The following is a 14,092-nucleotide window of genomic DNA, read 5'->3' as shown; positions in this document are numbered from 1 at the left end:
GCCCGAAACAATGACATCTAATATACAAAAAATTTGCCGGCCCTTCCACTCCGTGAAGATGGTTAACCCAGTTTTTATTACTGGGTTAACCAATGGCTCATACCCCCGTAAACGCGGCCTCCCCATTACGATGACAGAAAAAGAAAGTGAAATTCTACGCTGGATTGATGATAGGATAGGAATAAACTTTATTTGTCCAGCGGTTAAGGCTGTTGGTGCCCGGGGCTAGGCTGCCAGGGGTCCATCGCCGGAGAAAAATCTTTCGAGATCCTCGGCAATGGCCCTGGCCCGCTGGACGGCCCACTCCTGGTCCTCGGGTGCCTCGCTGAGGAGGGTGGCTTGCCATCTCTCAGCGAGGCGCCCCGCTTCAGAAGGTCCTGCTGTTATCTTCCCCCTTCCTCTTGGTCCTTCTTCTTCAGGGCGTTGACATTCCCAAAGTATATGGGCCATATCAGCCCGTTCGTGCTCGCACCACGGGCAGCCGGGCGACGGGTGCAGCGCGGGCCACAGGCGGTGCAGGTGATAGGGGTTGGTGAAAGTGCCCGTCTGCAACCGCCTCAGGTCGACTGCCTGGGATCTGTCCAGCCGCCCGTGGGGTTGTGGATATGTCATACGTTCTTTCCTATAGTGTGCAAGAACCTCTCGGTACGAGGCCGGAAACTCCTCGATATCACAGTCGGCGTCCCCGTGGCCCCCAGCTCCGACCGCCGCGATTTGGGTTGTGTTGATAATTCCTCCGGTGGGGTCCCGCACAACAACGGCGGCTGCCCTCTGGGTGATCGCGTCGCGGCGGGTAAGTTGCCTCGCGACGAGATGGGCACGCTCGTTGTGGTTGGGCGGGATGCCGGTGTGTTTTCGGCCGTTAGTATTGTTGTTGTTGCGGCTGTTGTCTTCTTTAGTACCAAGCTCCCCGACGTGCGCGGGGAACCATTTGAGGGACTTGATCGTAATCCTGCAGGACACGAAGTCTCCGGCTCTGGCGTTGAGCATGCGCGCCACATCCGCGGACACCCAACCTTTGGTGTAGTTCCGGATCGCTGATTTGGAGTCGCTTATTATCAGGCTATCCTCCGTACCTCCGTGGAGTACCGCGAGGGCTATGGCCATCTCCTCCGCTGCTTCGGCCGACGGCAGCCTAGCTGATGCCGTGACTCGGATCCTTCCCTTCGTATCTACGACCGCCATAGAGAAGGCGGGCTCCACCGCCGTCGGCCGGCCGTGTCGTTGATGTTGCTGCTGTTGCTGCTGCCGTTTTTGCCGTAGTAGTAGTAGAGATGGTGGTGTTGGCATCCCCGGTTCGTCTCGCACATTTCGTTGTAGTGGCGATGGTGGTCGTCGTCCCTCGTCGCCATCAACGTTACCGGCGGGCCGCGGGTACCTGGCTGCATCGACAAACAGGACGCCTTCTCGTCTTCCGTGCTCCTCGAGGATTGCTACCGCCCGTCGTTTACGTCTTTGCAAGTCATGCACCGGGTGCATGTTCTTCGGCATGTTTTCCGTCTGTATGGCGTCCCTGACCTCCGGTAGCAGTGTTTCCTTCAGTCCCCGCGCCTCATGATATCGAATCCCGAGCAGGTCGAGGATTCGTATTCCCGTTTTGGTGCCCGACAGCCTCTCCAGCTGCGCTATTCTCTGCGCCTCGGCGACCTCCTCGAGCGTGTTGTATACGCCCAGCTAGAGGAGATCATCATCATCGATGATGATGATGATGATGATGATTGATGAGTGGCAACACAGCTATCTGTGGAAGAAGACGGCGACGACGAAGCGGGAGCAGTGGCACGAGCGCGTGCCGAGCACGAGCACGAGCGCAGCCCGAAGGGCGCCAAACAGCCAGCTGCGGAAGAAGACGACGACGCTCTAGCCAATGCTGATAACGATAGTTTTCTGTACACAAGCGATTTAATTCACCTAGCCATTTAAGATTTCGCCTAGACATATAAAGCTTCGTAGCGGTGGGCATCGATCACGATGGGAAAATCACGAACTGTGCGACTGTTCGAACGAAGTCGGCCGAGGTGGCGGAGCAGGTGGCCATAGCCCTGACCCTGCTGGACGACAAAAGGACCACGATCTACAGCGACTCGCGGACGGCTGTACGAGCTTTCGCCAAGGGCACCGTTTCGGAGCAGGTCGTGCGCATTTTACGGGACAAGGACATCAAGTCGCACACGATCATCTGGTTCCCTGCACACATGGGGCAGATCAAGGGCGCCCCGCCCAACCTCAACGAGTCGGCCCACAGAGCTGCGCGAGGAGTCGTTGACCGCGTAGCTACCGGGTGGCGCGACGCTGAGGTTATGGACAATCGGGACCCTCCCTCCTCATATAACGAACTTACGAAACATTTTTACATGGGACGGGGACGATATCCTCCGCCACATAGGAAACTAAACAGACCACAGGCGTTGACACTCAGATTACTCCAGGTCGGGGCATACCCTAACCCCGCACTGTTACACAGAATATACCCAGATATACAATCGACCAATGCTTGCGAGCTATGCTCAGACCTAGCTGACTTGGAACATATGCTCTGGCGGTGCCCCGCGTTACACGACGGCGACGATGTCACGTCGACCAAATGGGAGGCTGTCCTAAGCAGCCCCGATCTTGAAGCACAGCTATGGGCTGTCCATCGGGCCCGCGACGCAGCAGAGAGGCTCGGCCTTTCTGTGCCGACGTGGGAGCGGCCCGCTACGTGCTGACGCGCGTTCCGACGAACAATAATAAAGTTTTACCATACCATACCATACCGTATAAAGCTTCGCTTAGGAAAAAAAAAAAAAGATCGCAGCGAAAATGAAAGCAATGCAAAGCAGGCTCTAGGGTCTTGTGAAATGACAATGAGTGTGATGTTGGTTTGCTTCATAATTAATGATCAAGAATTTACGGCTGGTAGACAGGTTTTTGAAGTGAAGTGCTCTCCTCTAGGAAGCATAGGGGCGGGTGACCTGCATTAACCAGAAAAAATTTCCTCATAAAATATCTCGGAGCACATCTGACAAGCACTAACCCTATATATATGTCATATCATAAGAAGCCAATGACACCAAATACAGCATAGGGGAAATTAACTGCAGTTCTTAATTGAAATAACGAAATCATAAATAAACGGAAATGCAACTGGATAAAAGGACAGCTGTCCGCAGGTGGAATACGAACCCAGGTCTTCCTATTACGAGTGCGCTGCTCTTACCTGTTGAGCTACCGTGGCGCCGTTTTAGCATCCAATTTCTGGGGTAGTTATGTTTATCGAATACAATTAACCCTCGGAGTGTTTAGCCAGCGCCACCCCTCATGGCCTTGGCGGCGGATGTGGAACATCCTTTCCGCCGCAGACGGCACGTCTACGTGCACTTCTTGCGTGAAGGCAACTGGCCAATAAACTCACACATGCTACCTGAAGGCACCAAGGCTGCCGGATCCGACACTCTCGCTATGTAATGAACGCCAAGACAGGAAACCGAGGGGCCCGATTTTTACTGGTCCTATCATAAAAGCCAACAAACAATGACACCAAGGACAGCTAGGGGAAATTAACCGCAGTGCCTAATGAAAAAAAAAAAAAGAAAGTTGTCGCAGTTTCACCTGAAAGGCGAAGCATCAATTGCGATAGCAAACTTGTAGAGAGCTATACGGAGTAATGATATTAGCTTTATCAGCTGTATAAACTTGGACATGCAGCAGCATCGGCAACACGCAGAACTGTTGTCGACGCCATCGGCGTTTTGCCCGCGTTCGCTCAAAATGCGTGCGGCGTTGGTGACTGTTGCCGGAGCCTCTGATATAAATAGGCACTGCGTGCCGCAGCTAAACGTCGCCTCCCTTCCCTCCCCCTCCCCCACGGCCTCTCGCTCGTCGGAAGAAGGCGCGTTTGCTCTACATACATGGTGATTGTGAAGGAGAACAGAGACGCCTACTTCTGCAGCCCTTAAGCGAGCACGGCGCAGAACGCGCGTTTTTTCTCTGCCGTGCGTTCACTCCCCGTGAAAGACGCGCCCCTCGCGCCCTTTCACTCGCACATACAGCGTTCGGCGCGCGGCGACGATTTCTTCTCCAAATGACGTCATACGGAACCTCACGGCGACGGCGACGGCAACGGCGACGCCGACGGCAGAAATCTGCTTTTGAGTGTCCATATAATTGCTATCGCAATAAAAACGTGGGCAGCTTGCACTAGTGGCGCAAGGCTGGAGTAAACAGCGGAGTTGATGATCGACCTAGCTGCTTCCTGGTTTTACTAGGCGTGGCTAAGTTTTGCTAGGAAATGCTAAGTGCTGCTAGGCACAGTATTCCGAATCGGCTCGCCGCCGACGCGCAGATTCTCGCTTGGCCGCGCGACGCGCTTCAAGATGAGTGGCATCTTCTTCGGGTGTCCGGATCTTCTTTGGTCATTCCATGTGTCAAGGCTACATGTACTCGCCACAAAGTCAACGAGAGTTCTGCTGCCGTTGCGGCGGCTCCGAGCTTTACCTTCCCGGTGACGTCACGACCTAGCTGCAACTCCACACTTGCCGGTGCGTGGCTGGTCGAAACCTGCCGTGCCGCCGCCAGAGGTGCCTGCTGAAGTCACGGACACCGCGCGCGTTCGGCGCGAACGCGGGGAAACGCGAATGGCGTCGGCAGCAGCTCTGCGCGCTGCCTCGTTGGTGCTGCTACTATTTATTTCTCTCTCTCGCTCTCATTTTCTCTTTCTCTCTCCCGAGCATAGCTTCGCGCCACGCGCATGCTCTCCTTCCCTCTCCTTAACGTCCCATGTCAAGGCAACATGTGCACGACACACAGAGTAGGCGAAGCACACGCCACTGAGCGAGGTGGTTCGCTAGGCAACGCTCTAGCTCGGCGAGGTGGTTTTTTGGATTCAGAAGACACATTACGCCCGGATTAAACAGCTCCGCTGTTAAAATTATAAAAAAAAAATTGTCGCAGTTTCACCTGAAAGGTGAAGCATCAATTGCGATAGCAAATTTGAAGACAGCTATACGGAGTAATGATAGCAGCTTTATCAGCTGTATAAACTTGGACATGCAGCAGCACCGGCAACACACAGAACTGTTGTCGACGCCGTCGGCGTTTTGCCCGCGTTCGCTCAAAATGCTTGCGGCGTTGGTGACTGTTGCCGGAGCCTCTGATATAAATAGGCACTTGGTGCCGCAGCTAAACGTCGCCTCCCTTCCCTCCCCCTCCCCCGCACGGCGTTTCGTGCGTCGGAAGAAGGCACGTTTGAGCGACGCCTACTTCTGCAGCCCTTAAGGGAGCACAGAGCAGAACGCGCGTTTGTTCTCCGCCGTGCGTTCACTCCCCGTGAAAGCGCGCGTCCCTCGCGCCCTTTCACTCGCACATACAGCGTTCGGCGCGCGGCGACGATTTCATCTCCATTGACGTCATACGGAACCTCACGGCGACGGCGACGGCGACGGCTACGGCGACGGCGACGCCGACGGCAGAAATCTGCTTTTGAGTGTCCATATAATTGCTATCGCAATAATAACTAGCGTAGCTTGCACTGGAGGCGCAATGCTAAAGAGACAGTGGAGCTGATGGGCACGTAGCTAGCCCTGGCTTTTGGGCTAGCCTAAGCACTACCAAGTAATCCCCAGCATTTCCCGGAATTTATTATTTGTCGATTATCGATTAGATACTGATTGGCTATCGATTGGATATCGCAAGGTACTGGCCACGTATTTGGGCCAAATTAAGCACTTCCAAGTCATGCTCAGCATTTTCGGAATTTATTGAATATTAATCGATTATCGATCAGCTATTGATTGACTATCAATTCCCTATGGATGACTGACTAAGCTTAAGTAGTCCCAACCGTGCTGCGATGTAGCGATGCTTAAGTAGTCCCAACTTTTCCAGGCTCAGCTTCGCTAGTTCACAGGGGTATGTGCCATTGCGCTTAGACCCTTTCGGCAGTGCCGCCAAGATCGGCCCACATTTTTGGATTGAGCAGACACTCCACTGTTAATATAAATTGTTCTGTTTACCATGTAACATCGCTCAAGTTCTTTACATTTTTAAGTTAGCCTGAAGAAATTCTGTTTACTTATATACAAGGTGTTCAAAATTAAGCTTTACGGAATTTTTAAAAATTGCCTGTGGCAGGTAGCATAATTCTTATCGTTGAGCTGGGTTATCCGAAGAGGCGGACATTAGTAGCCCGAGAAATCGAAACACATATTCAACTAATCAACAAAAATTGCCTAATGAACTTCTAAGTTAATTAGTTTACGACACATATTGCAATGTACGAATTGTAGCCGGGGAGCTTGCAAGAATCATCCGCTTGAACTGAATTTTCAGGATGACACCAGTTTCGAGATATTATTTCCCAAAGTGTGGGGCGAAATACATGGGCGTTCCAGATACTTTTGTGCTTCAATATACAAAACAGCATTTTGGTAAACAAGTGGAACAACAGCGCATTTTTACGGCGAGTTTGATGGCTCATATCTCCAAAGTGGTGTCATTCTGGAAATTAGTTAGTTAGTTAATCCTGGTTTAATGGCGCAAAAGCGACTAAGGCCATGCTGCGCCAGTCACAAGACAATACAAAAACAATGTTAGGACAGTCAAAGCTGTGTTACTTTATAGTTGATGTAAATAACCAGTTTCGTCTAAAAAGTTGAACAACTCCGTGAATGGCACTAGCGGGTCGTCTCCTAGTAGTAAGGAGGGGTGTAGAGGTATATGCAAGGTATCTAGATTTTGTAAAAGTTTCCGTCTCTGTGTTTCGGTATGTGGACACGTCATAATAATGTGCATTACAGTAAGTGGTTCATGGCACTTCTTGCAAGTTGGTGGGTTTTCTTTTCGAAGTAGAAAATTGTGTGTTAGATGTGTGTGCCCAATTCGAAGTCGACATAAGATTACCTCATAGAACCGCTCTTGGTGACTGCATGATTTCCACTCGCCAAGCAGGGGTTTAGTCACATGTAACTTGTTGTTTATGCACGAGTTCCATTCCTGTTGCCATCTTGACGCAAGGGCCTTACGAATCGCTTGGATACTGTCTTTGTATGGAAGTGTTGTGCGAGTTACGTTTTTGAGAGCTGCCATGGACGCACATCTGTCTGCTGCTTCATTCCCTGGTATCCCAACATGGCTTGGGACCCAGCAGAATCGTATGGTTCTTCCGTATTTGTTACAAAAGACCATGTTTAAGATATCACCAAGTAGGGGTTCGCAGGCGGAATTTAAATTTAAAGCTCTCAGTGCACTTAACGAATCAGTATAAATTATAGCATTTTTCAGCTTCTCGGTGATAATTTTTTTACTGCTATCCATATTGCATAAACTTCGGCGGTAAAGATTGAAGCAGAATGGTGTATTCGAATACTAGTTTCCCAATTTTTCGTTGCGATTCCCACGCCCACATGTTTTTGTGTTTTAGAGCCATCAGTGTAAAATTCTGTGTAATTTTTGTATTTTTCTTGGATAGCTCGGAACTCTTGTATTATGTGTTCTTGTGGGGTGTCCTTTTTCTTTAGATGTGTTAGTGTCCAGTCACATAACTGTGTGAAATCGCACCACGGGGGCAATCTTTGTGGTCTTTCAGCAGCTTGCAGTACCTCTTGAGGAATATCATAAGTCTTGCAGTATTCCTCGTGCCGTAAAAGAAGTGGCCGAATCATGTTCGGCTTATTAGTGTAATGTAAGCGTGAGTTGCATTGTGTGACGATATTGTAACATAAGTGCTGTGGTGATGACTGAATTTTGAGTACGTAAGAAAAAGTGAGTGCCGCACTGCGCCGCTGTAAGGAAGGCTCATTACAGTCAACGTATAAACTTGGAACAGGTGATGTCCTGTAAGCAACACTTGCTTGGCGCAGTCCAAGGTTATGTACTGGATCAAGTCGCCGAATGTAAGAATGTCTGGCTGAGCCATAAACTACGCAGCCGTAGTCTAGAAGGCTACGCACAACAGACCGGTAAATACGTAAAAGACATGTTCGGTCAGAACCCCAGTGCTTATGGGACAACACTTTAAGGATATTCAGCGCTTTATTTGTCTTAATCTTTAGTGTGTTTATGTGGGTCAGGAAATTCAGTTTGGTGTCAAAGGTTACTCCTAAAAATTTGTAATGTTGTTTGACCGGTAGTGTGGCGTCATTTAATTTCAGGACTGGGTCGCAGTATAGCCCACGTTTCTGAGAAAATAAAACAGTAACTGTTTTCTGGGTGGAGAAGCAGAAGCCATTCTTGTTAGCCCATTTTGCAAGTTTATTTATTGTGATCTGAAGCTGCCTCTCACAAGTTGATAAATTTGAGGCACGGCAAGCCACTTGCAGGTCGTCGACGTATATAGAGTGCATAACAGACGACGGTATAACCTTATTAACCGAGTTCATTTTTACAATGAAAAGTGTTGTGCTGAGAACACAGCCTTGTGGAACACCATTTTCCTGTGCAAATGTACGAGAAAGTACTGTGCCGAGACGAACCTGAAATGTTCTATTAGACATGAAATCAGCTAGGCAGTTAAGCATTTTACCACGGATGCCGAGGTCAGCTAGGTCTCTTAAAATTCCATATCTCCACGTGGTATCATAGGCTTTTTCTAAATCAAAGAAAACTGCCAGACAATGTTGCTTGTGTAAAAATGCATATCGAATTTCATGCTCCAGTCGGACAAGATGGTCAGTGGTTGAACAACCCTTTTTATAACCGCATTGGTGAGGGTCTATTAAGTTTCTTGACTCTAAAATGAACGAGAGCCTTATATTAATAATGCTTTCATATGATTTTGCCAGACAGCTGGTCAGGGCAATGGGTCTGTAGCTACTTGCGGATGTTGGGGATTTACCAGCTTTGAGAAATGGGACTACTATTGCTTTTTTCCACTCTTCTGGCATTCTCCCAGATTCCCAGATTAAATTGAAAAATTCAAGGAGAGCCTCTACAGATGCTTGGGATAGATGTGCCAGCATGGAGTAGTGAATACGGTCGTGACCTACCGCTGTTTTTTTGCCAGCTGAAAGGACTATGTTTAATTCCTGCTGTGTAAGGGGGGCATTGTACAATTCATTTGTCGCGCCAGTAGTGGGCAGCTTCTGTTTTTCAGCAGACTGTTTGTACTTTAAAAATTCTTTTGAATAATTATCCGAGCTGGAAACATTGTGGAAGTGTTCACCAAGTATGTCAGCCTGTTCTTGTAGTGTTGTTTGTGTACCTGGACTTGTAAGGAGCGGTATTGTATACGACGAGTAATCTCCCCTAAACTTCCTCACCATTTCCCACATTTGTTTAGAGGTGACAGAGCTGTTTATCGAAGATATGTACTTCCTCCATGATGATTTTTCCGCCTGCCTTCGTATAAATCGTGCTTTGGATTTGGCCTGTTTGAAATGTAGGAGGTTTGTATAGGTCGGGTATCTTCGAAAGATTCCCCAGGCCCGATTTTGTTGTTTTTTTGCTTCTGTGCACTGTGGTGTCCACCAGGGGTTAAGTTTTTTGCGTACAAGGCTGGATGTTTGGGGAATGGCCTTTTCTGCCGCTGAAATTAAAACCGCAGTGAACCTTTCATTGATTTCGTTAACGCTTAGCTCACTTGAAAACACTTGTTCGAGCTTTGCATTTTCTGTAAAGAGTGTCCAGTCAGCAAGGTGTACCTTCCAGCGACGCGGTTTACAATTTATAATGAGTGGTGATGATGTGAGTTTGATGATAGCAGGGAAATGGTCACTGCCATACGAGGTATTCAGTACTTCCCATTTAAAATCGGTAAAAACAGACGGTGAGCAAAAGGCTAAATCGAGGCAGCTAAAATTGCGGGAGCTTGGTGAAAAATATGTTGGCGCACCTGTGTTCAAAAGACAAATGTTATTAGTTAAAACGAAATCTTCGATAAGTTGCCCTCTTTGATCATTTTTATCGCTGCCCCAAAGGGTACAGTGCGCATTAAAATCACCTACTAAAACAAAAGGCTCCGGCAACTGGTCTGTTAGATTTTCCAGGTCTCGAGTTGTGAAATGTGTATGTGGTGGAATGTACAGTGAACAAATGGTGACAGTTTTATAGGATAAAACGGTGACGGCTACAGCCTCGTACGGGGTATTTAATAAAACGTTTCGTGTAGGGATGCCGCTTTGCACAACAATAGCGACTCCCCCAGATAGACGGCTGGAGTGTTCGCGGTCCTTTCGTATGACAGTAAAACCTTTAAGGAAATGTGTATATTTAGGGCCTAGATTTGTTTCCTGTAAGCAGAATGCTACAGGTGAGAGGTTGTTTATTAAGTCTTTAATGTCACCTAAATTGTTGATCAGGCCTCTACAATTCCAATGTATGATAAAAGCCATACTGATGGTATTGAAAATATTAACTGATGTATATGAATTCAAAAGTTGTAGGTGACATGTGTTAAAAGGGATGTGCTATTTGCGAGAGCGGTAACCACTCAGGTTACCGGTCCCTTTCTCGGCGCAGTTACAAGAAGTTTTTCCTTCTTGGTGCGCTCCAGAGAGCGCGGATCTTTTGGCGTCAATGGCGCCGGGGTTTTCGCGTCGACCTCCATCGCCTTCTCCGAGGCGCTGGATGATCGGGAGCCAGGCGCCGAAACGCGCGTCTCGGGCCGTGAAATTCGGTTCAGCTTTGGGCCTTGCAACACTGTGGTCTGCAGGCCCGTCTTCGATGATGATGGCGCAGCACTGGCTGCAGCCATCAAGGGGGCGGATGGAGTTTCTACGGGCACACTGTGCGTGGACCCTGTAGACTCCTGGAACCGGTGTGGCGCTGCCCCCTGCCGCGCCGCACTGGCATAGCTAACTTGAGGTAAGTGCCCTAGCCTTTTCCTCGCTTCGTAAAATGAGATTTTTTCTTTTACTGTGATTGCGATGATCTCTTTTTCTCTTTTTCCAGCAAGGGCAGCTCCGTGAGTAAGCTGGATGGTCTCCCTTGCAATTGACACAAAGTGCTGGAGCGTTGCAATTGTCCGAAGGATGGTCGTTGGCACTACACTTCGCGCATGTTTCTTTACCTCTGCATGATTGTGATGCATGACCGAACCTCTGGCACTTGAAGCACCGCCTCGGGTTCGGTATGTATGGTCGGACGTTGATTTTCAAGTATCCTGCGTCGAGTGAAGTGGGCACAGTACTGGTTCCAAATGTTAGTATTACGTGTTTCGTGGGGATCTGTTGGTCGTTTCGCCGAAGTGTAATTCGCTGTACTTTAATAACATTTTGCTCTTGGAAACCTTCAAGCAGCTCTTCATCACTGAGATTCAGGAAATCTTCTTCAGATATTACTCCTCTGCTTGTATTTAGGGAGCGATGTGGGGAGATTGTTACATTAATGTCACCGATACTGGCGAGTTGGGCGAGCTTTTCAACTTGGTCTTTCTTTTTCAGTTCGAGGAGGAGGTCTCCGCTAGCCATCTTTGTGGCTTTGTAGTCAGGTCCAATCGTGTTTACGAGGCATTTCGATACAAGGAAGGGTGAGAGTTTTCTTACGCTTGTGTTGCCTTCACTATGAAGGACATGGTACTTTGGGAAGGTGTCTAGGTCGGTTCGGAGGGTAAATTGGAAGATTGCATCGGTGCGACCTCTTTTCAGAGGCCGATCTGAAAGTCGGGGGAACGGTTCTGCCATAATATGGTTTCAAAATTCGGCGGCGGTGGTAGCCACCCACCACCGAGCCCAACAAGGGGACGCTACAGGTTACGAGAAACCTGCAGACGCCAGCTATGCACCGCCACTATAACCTAATGTACATACCCAAGACTGGATACATTACACACGGTTAACCCTTGCCGCCCAGAAATGCGGAAGTAAGAAGAAGAGAAAAGAAGACAGGAAAGATTTAAAGCGAGAGAGAAAGACGAAGATTTGAGAGGGGGACAGGAAAAGGCAACTACCGATTTCCCCCGGGTGGCTCAGTCCGGGGGTGCCGTCTACGTGAAGCAGAGGCCAAAGGAGTGTGTTGCCTCTGCCGAGGGGCCATGAAGGCCCAGACACCCGGCTTCAGCTCAACTCCCAGGATCCCCTTTTCCCCGGACACGGCTAAGCCACGCACGGTTACACGCGGGAGGGTCCAACCCTCGTGTGCTCGGGTACGTGGTGGCGCAACTCACCAAACGCCTGCTTGCGCAGACGCCCCTGCGGGGGATTCTGGAAATTAATTCCAAGTGGATACGCCTGACAAACTCACCACCTACAGTTCGTAAATTGCAATATGTGTCGTAAGGTAATCAACTAAGAAGGTAATTAGAAATTTTTGTTAATTAGTTGAGTATGTGTTTCGATTTATCGTGTAGTAATGTCCGGCTCTTTGAATAACCCAGCTCAATGATAAGCATTATGTTACCTGCCACAGGCGATTTCTAAAAATTCCGTAAAACTTAAAAATGAACACCCTATATGTGAACGAAAAGAACGAATATATATAGTACTGTAAAGGAACAGACGTGAATATTTTCAGGCGTGGTACAAGTCATCTGACATATCTTGTATATTTGATCCTTGCAATAAATACTACAGGAATTGGTCAAACCTTGAAATAAAGCGAGGCTATAGTACCGTGCTGCAGCGCATTTGTGGGCATGCTGTTTCGGTCCCACCTTCCCTCCATTTTCATGATATTATTTTTTTTTCGCCGTGGATATAATCGTGCCATTTTAAAATAACGTTTAGTTGGAGGTTAGCGCCTGTCCATGTCCGTCCTGTTGTCCCCGTGTTTCCCTTGGCGCTTCACGCTTACTAGAGATGCTTGAAAACTGGACTTGATATGATGCCAAGAACCGTGTGGTGAACAATGGAAGCAAACCGATACGCTCAACGTTAAGAAATAAAACGACGGCAGTATGAGGCATCTGAGGTATAACGTGAGGGGCCGATAACCTAGTTGAGTTTGTGAAGTCGGCCAACTTGCTGAAATGCGTAGAGCTGATGACTGATGGTTTATAAAAGCAATACAATGGGCACCAACAGCCACAACCGTTGGACAAATAAAGTTTATTCCTATCCTACAATGGGCAACGGGCAAGGTAATGGGAGAGGGAGGATTAGGCGGACTGATAAAAATTGGAAATTTGCGGACATTGAGTGGGTTCTGTAGCAGCAGGGCTGGTACGTACGACTGGAGTTACTCCGGGAATGCCAGTAATGGTTTACTCACAATATGGTAAACACCTCGTTCTACGGGCTTCAAGATCAGGGACGCTTGTTTTCTCGTATCTTCATACAGGTGCCTCTCGTAGTACGCACCTTGAACCTGCACAAACAGTATATGGGTGAACGTGTGCTGAAGGTATTTGCGGAAGTACGACATTTTGCCTTGTGACGCCTGTGCTCATGCGTATCCTCTTTGTGCTACTAGTTGGGAAGTGAAAAACAATGTTGGACGTGCTGTAGTTGTTGGAAGACGGCATACAAACAGTTGAAATTAGCACATACTCACATATCGCTCGAGGGTATCATGTTCTGTTACATCTAGGAGTAGGAGAGAGTTGGCGAGGACTGAAGCTTTTCTTAAAATAAGGGAGTAGGTTTGGCCAATGGCGAGCACTTTCTCCGAATTATCTTGTCGACCTTCGTACACTTGAGGATACACTTTGATGCTGTCTTCAGACGGCTCGTCTTGGCTACCTGAGAGCAGACAGAGCAAAGGAACCGTTCAGGACAAATATTGCTAAACACAGTTAAGATAGTATTCACCTTGTGTATAAGAGACGCCGCACATAATAGAGGCCTTCGGGCATATTTTGACCAATCAAAATTTTTACGTGACTTGCTACAATATCACGAGGCATCACCCATCCATAAAACATGAATGACGATAACAGAACTGAGGTGCTTTGCTTTTATTGCGATAACAATTATATGGACACTCCACGCGCATTTCTGCCATCGCCGTCGTCGTCGCCATCGCCGTGATGTTCCGCGCAAAGTCCACCCACGATAACATCGTCCCCGCACGCCGTAAGCTGTATGTGCGAGTGAAGGCTCAGCCGACTATCACGGCTCAATCTCACGCGCGCGAGGGAGGAAGGTGGGGTGGAAGCGCGCCTTCTCCTTTCGCGCGCGAGGCACGGTGGGGAGGTGACGGAGAGGGGGGGGGTGCGTTCTCCAGCGGCGGCTACTGCTTA

Source organism: Dermacentor silvarum, chromosome 9 (genome assembly GCF_013339745.2).
Source record: "Dermacentor silvarum isolate Dsil-2018 chromosome 9, BIME_Dsil_1.4, whole genome shotgun sequence".
Taxonomy (NCBI): Eukaryota; Metazoa; Arthropoda; class Arachnida; order Ixodida; family Ixodidae; genus Dermacentor; species Dermacentor silvarum.
This window is presented reverse-complemented; position numbering follows the sequence as displayed.